General features: G+C 51.7%; 1 protein-coding gene across 1 annotated transcript in view; it reads left to right on the top strand.

Annotated features, from left to right (window-relative positions):
* The first annotated feature begins 756 nt into the window (after nucleotides 1-756).
* The window catches only part of GSN (gelsolin), a 59,653-nt gene continuing 54,409 nt past the window's right edge, over nucleotides 757-6,000 (top strand). Inside the window, exon 1 of the mRNA XM_066256341.1 lies at nucleotides 757-870. The gene's annotated coding sequence lies outside the window, so the exon portion shown is untranslated. The remainder of the gene's footprint in view (nucleotides 871-6,000) is intronic.

Below are 6,000 nucleotides of genomic sequence, written 5' to 3'. Positions count from 1 at the left end.
ACAATAACTTCCATTTATAGAGAACCCACAGAGCCTGCCACTGTGCTAACAGTCTTTCTCTCACTGAGGCTTCCCAACAGCCCCATGAAGATGCGGTTTTACAGAGAGGAAATTGAGGTTTTGATGTGTTAAGTCTCACATTGCCTAAAGTTACAGGACTAGTGAGTGTCGGGAGTTCCAACCCAGACAGCCTGACTGCAAAGCCTCTGCTCACTGTTTTGACGTAAGGACGGGGCTGCGTTTTGGCAATTCTTGTTTCTTCATTCTGAATGAAGCTGGGAGTCATCCTTCTCCGTGGGTCCCTCCAGTGGGTCTACCTGCTGCTTGCACATCTTACCTGCTTTTGCGAGTCGTCTGTTTCACACACTGAGGGCTTTGCCTCCCGACATCGGACCTCACCCGAGCTGAACTATGCCTCCGCCGGTCCTAGTGGAACATGGCACACTGCCCACCCGAGCGGAGCTCTCGGACCCCAGCCCAGCCCAGGCGCTCCCCTCGGCCTCCACCTCCCCCGACCCAGGCTCCTGCAACTCTTCCCTGCGTGCTCCGGGCCTCAGTTTCCTCGCGTATGAAACAGGGAGCTTGATGTCTTCCTTGGGCAACTAGCGAGGGGTTGGTAAGGAGACACAGTGCGCTCGGAGGAGGCTGGCCCGAGGCAGAGTCGCCATTCTCCCGGCAGCCCAGCGGAGGGGCCAGCGCTCCTCCCCCTCCCGCCCCCACTACCCGGTCCGGCCGCCCCGCCCTGAAGGCGGCTCCGACCCGCGCCCTGCCCATCCCGGCCCAGCGACTGCGCCGCTCCTGCCCCGCTGCCCGGAACCGGCTGAGCACAACTGGACCCAGCAGCCACTGTCGCCAGCGCCGCAGCAGCAGGTAGGGGAAGGGGGCGGCCACGACCCGGCATCTGAGGATCTCGGGCATCAGGGTCCTCCTTCTCTCCACTCCCGGTCGGAGCTCGCCGGCACCTGGAGCTCGGCCGGGCGGCGGTGGTACCGCTGGGAAAAGGCTTCCTCTAGCTCGTCTTCCAGAGGACCAAGGAGGTTTGGGTTGGGGCGCTAGGGCAGGAGAGGTGGAGGGGTCGGGCCCCCACCCACCGCCCCGCTGTGCCGCAAGCATCTGCGCTAACCTGGCCCCCGCCCCCGCGGCTGGTGGAGCTGGGCCCGGGGTTACCCCCGCAGTCCGTGTGTCTGACCCGGGCGTGCAGGTAGTTGCTCGCCCGCGGTCTAGGCGGTGGCTCCGATGGGAGCGTGCTCCACGGATCCTTGACTCCAGGGTAATGATGTCTTTGCTTGCTCATCCTGAGCGATGAGGAGTCCGTCACCTCCTTCCTCTTTCTGGACCCAGCACTGTTAGAAAGTTTCCTCGTACTGGTCTGAAATCTTCTTGCATTGGCTACCTGTAGGGTGCTGTCTTCTTCACACTACAGTATTTGTCCCCTTCCCTGACTCACAGGCAGACTTCTTTCAGAGTTGAAGACAGTGATTGGAGTCTCGCTTTCTCCCTGGGCCCCATCTCTTCTCTGGTCTGATCATCCCAGACCCTGATTACAGAAGTGGCCCCCGCCCCCCTCGTCCCCCCCCCCCCCCCCGCGCTCCTCCAGGCCAGGCAGGCTGCTCTGGGCCAGGCCGAGGGGCAACCAAAGGCCCCAGAAGCTTTGGGTGGGCAGGAGACATCTTTTGTAGCCCGTCATCTGCCCAGACGTCTGCCCTTTATCCTGCCTTCACACCTTCCTCAGAGCAGAAAGGGGAAGCTTTAAAACAACCAGAACTCTAAAGAGCCGAGGACATTCAGGGCGGTCCTGGGGGGTAACGGGCTTTGTGGAAGGCTGGGCTGCTGGGCAGGTGCTGCTTTTGTTTGGCTTGGGGACTTCTCAAAGACCTATTCCTGCACGTCCCGTTCTCCCAGGTCTGCATTTCTGACCAGGGCACCGTGGCCTTTTGCTGCACTGCACTTTACAGTGAGTGAGCATTGAGAGATCGAAGAGCCCTGAGAGTTCGTGACAGGCTCACAGTTACCCAGTGAGGAAGGGGGCAGGGCTGGGACCCAGTTCCAGTCTGCCTTTAGATGACCCTTCCAGCTGGTGGGACCTTAGACTCTGAGTGTTCAGTTCACTAAGGGACTAAGTACTCCCCCCCACACATACACTTGAGGGTGCTGGTTGGTGTTTCTTGGTGGTCTTAGGGGGGAGAGGCTTGGAACAGTGGATAAAAGGTAGGAGGGGGGACCGTGGGCATCCAGCTCCCGCGAAACTCCATTTTCCTTTCTGAGGCCTCGCTATTTATAAATGCCAGGGAAACTGTAAACAGCTGGGGGAGCTTGAGTTGGCACTGGGGTGAGTTACACAGCAGCAGAGAAGGTCTCCGTGTGAATCGGGGAAGGAAACTTTACTCCAGAATTTTCCATAGTCTTTTTTATTATGGACTAACAAGAACTTGGGAAAGCAGGCAGCTCCCTGGAGGGTAGGCTGCAGGGTTTGCCTCTCATGGCATTTCGTTCCTCCCAGATTCCTTGATTCAGTACCCTTCAGGTCTAGTGCTTTGTCCTGTGACGGCCCAAGAGCCCCTGAGGAGGACAAAGCTCTCTCTCCTCAAGATTCTTCCATCTATAGTGGTTGACACAATCATGTGATACTGGTCTAGAGCATCCAGACCTCAGAAATGAGTAATAGTTTCCCAGGAGATAAAGGGATTGAGGGAAAAGACATTTTAAGAAACAAGAACCATTTATGCAAAGGCACTGAGGTCTTCTGAGCAATCCACCTGGCTAGAACGGAGGATGGGGGAAGAGTAGAGTGGTGGGAATGTGGAGACTGTAAATAAGGATGTAACTAGATTGTAAAGTAAGGGTTTGGACTTTATTTTAAAGGCAATGAGGAGTTGAGAAAGGTTTCTGGCCAGAGCAATGATAAAAACTCTCAATCAGATGTAGGAGATGCAATGGAAGGGACTAAACTGGAGGCAGGAGGATTCCAAGGAGGCTGCTGCATGGTCACGTGAAAAAGAGTCCAGGTCTGAACCAGAGCAGTGGCCCTAGGATGGATCGGAGTGGCAGATCCCAGAAGCCCAGCTAAAGATCTCAGAACCTGCTACAAATTTCATCTAAAAGTAGACAACAGTTTGATAGCTACTGGATAACGCTGCTAAGTTATCTTGAGTTTTGCTGTGTTATTTTTTTCTTCTTTTTTAAGCAATATATCTATAGTTAAATATTCAAATGTGGAAAAGAGTATAGAATGACTTTCATCTCTCCAACCCGCCCCCCCAGAGGTAGCTGTTGCTAACAGCTGTATGTGCACTTGTGTCAGACTATTACAAAAAAGAGCTGTTGATTGGATGCCTTCACACTCCTTAGCAATCCAGTGCCTGTAGGTCACTTCTCCTTACTCCATCTGTGTGGGTAGTTCGGGTCTTTCATGAGAAGTTGTCAGATCGTAGAATGCATGGTCTGTAATCTTGGCTGAGGTTTTGGTCTTTGGTTTTCTTCAAGAAAAGTTTGCAGCCTAAATCTATAATCTCTGAGGGTGTGTAATTTGCTTATTCGAGACTGCAGGACTGAGAGAAGTTCAAAGCACTGACTTGAGAGTGGAGCCACAATGTTAGTTTTCTGTGTGACCTTAGGAAAGTCCTGGCTCTCCGGGCCTCAGCTTCCTCATCCGTAAAATGGGGGGATATTGATCTGCCCCATAATCATAGAAAGCTACCTCTTAGTATACCAAGCGCTGGCACGTTAATTATTTTGTCGATTCCTCACAGCCATTTCTCTGAGGTAGGTACTGTTGTCCCCTTATGCAGATGAGGCTTGGAGAGGCTAAATAACATGCCTCAGGTTGTGAGGCTATTCGGTGATGGTGCCAGGATTCCCGAGGTCTGACTGTAGAGCCTGAGATGTTTATCATGGAAACATTCTTCTGAAGGTTCTCCCTGACGTGAGAATGGAAGGGGGAGTATTGTGGCTGTGGCATTGGACATGAGTCCGTGTGTGTGTGGCTTGGGAAGCTCAGTCTTGCCGCAGAGAGGCCTGGAGGAGGCTCCCAGGGCTGTTTGTGAACTCCTACTTCTCTGTACTGTCAGCAGGACTCCAAAGGGCGGCAGCTTTCCCTCCGATTCAAAGGATGCAAGACTTGCCCAAGGTCACTTGTTGAGTTGGGGGCCCAGCGAGGCAGTTCCCCTCTTTTCACTATTTGAACCCATGTTCTGGAAAGCTTTCTGGGGAAGCCAAGAAGAATGGGAAGCCCACTGCCCTATCGTTAGTTATTCCCTGAGAAAATGCCGGCAGAAGCAGGAAAAAACAGGTCCCAGGAGTTGTGCATTTTAGGGGGGAGGGAAAGAAAGAAATCAGTGTTTAGGCAGCTGGGGGAATGTTAAGTAAAAATATCTCCTCTCTTTCGACTGAATGAGCGTGCGTCATGTTTCAGCCTGATGTGGTTTGTGAGTTTGGAGACCACAGACAGGCCTGGTTCCTGCTGCTCTCCGGCTTCCCCTCCTCCCCACTCTGCCATATTCGTGGAACCACATCAGCAATTTAAGGGCAGGGCAGAGAAAAGCGATAGGTGTGGTGGGCGTGCTGGGCAGCAGGAGGCCTGGGCTTGGGTCCTGGTTTTGCCACTGACAAAGTACTGGGTGACTTGTGTTAATAAGTGCCTTTCTCTGGGCTCCAGTGTTCACTCTGCCCTAGGGGGGTGGACAGGATCACTGCAGGCTTTCTCGCTCTGATGGCCTTGACTCAGAGCGCTTTGTGCTCAGCGCAGGAACACAGGGCCAGCGCATCTGCAAGCACAAAGCGAGCCTACTGCAGTCACCCGTGTTTAATTTACTTGCACCAGGGCCAGCTGGAGATTCAGCTACTGTTCATGAACTTGGTCTTTGTGGACTGAATTGGTTGCCCCATTTTACAGAAAAGGAAGTTGAGGCCTGGGGTTCATTTATGTATTGTACTTCCTGTTCTGCAAGCCAGATCATGGCCACCATATGTAGCTTACTTACTGTGTGTATTCACCGTTGTCTTCACTGTCCTGTTTAATTTTTAACAGCCCTATGAGAGAGGCAGTAATGACTCAGTTTTACAGATGAGGATACTGAGATGTGGCCTAGAGAGATGTGATGACTTACTTTCTCTTCTTTGAGCCTCGTGGTAGCCCTGAGGTTGTCATTATGGGTCCCATTTTATAGGTGAGGAAATTGAGGCCTGGAGATGTGAGCTGTCCTGGCCAAGGGGTCGCCAGGGGGCCATATGGCCAGTTAGGTTCATTCCCAGACCCTCCATCCAGCTCCTTCCTGGTGCCTTGCTATTTCTGCCTCAGAAGTAGCCTCTGTGCCTCTTGCATTCAGTGTTTGGACTAAGGGATAACAGTTTTCTTCCTGGGCCGTAAAGCATCCCTGAAATATCCTCTTCCCAAGAGGACTGCAGACATGGTTTGAGACATGGTGTCTCTCAGGGAACTCTAATGAAGGCATCACGCCAATGAGAGTGCATTCATTGATTCTGCTGTTAAGCAAACAGCCTTATTACTTTCCAGATTCAACAAGGATATCATGTGTGTCCAGTGTATTTGCCAAGCAAAGAATATATATATGGTATGTGTAAGTTTTCAGGGTGGAGCATGGCCTCTCACTTCCTTTCTATAGAGGCTGTGGCTGGACTGGGCCCTTGGTGGGTACTCAGTAAATACTAGTTAATTTTGGGGGAGCAGCAAAGCGCTACGGGTGGGGTACCCATGGAATACGGGGTGTTTTTTTCTCCTCTCCTCCAAGGACTTTTTCTCTTTTTTTAATTATAACAAATGTTGATGATAGGCAGTCTGTAATTCTGTCAACCAGAGATAATCACTGATAACATTTGGGTACATTTCCTTCCTCCTATTTCCAGCGTTTTTCTTACCCCCACCTAATTGTGGTCATACAACATTTGTAATTTTCTATTCTGACCTTTTGTTTCTTTCAATATTATAGCAAATATTTCCTCATGTTATTCAGTCCTCTAAATTTAAAATTTAAAAGAGTTTTT

This window comes from Saccopteryx bilineata, chromosome 2, assembly GCF_036850765.1.
Source record: "Saccopteryx bilineata isolate mSacBil1 chromosome 2, mSacBil1_pri_phased_curated, whole genome shotgun sequence".
NCBI classification, from domain to species: domain Eukaryota; kingdom Metazoa; phylum Chordata; class Mammalia; order Chiroptera; family Emballonuridae; genus Saccopteryx; species Saccopteryx bilineata.
This window is presented reverse-complemented; position numbering and strand designations above follow the sequence as displayed.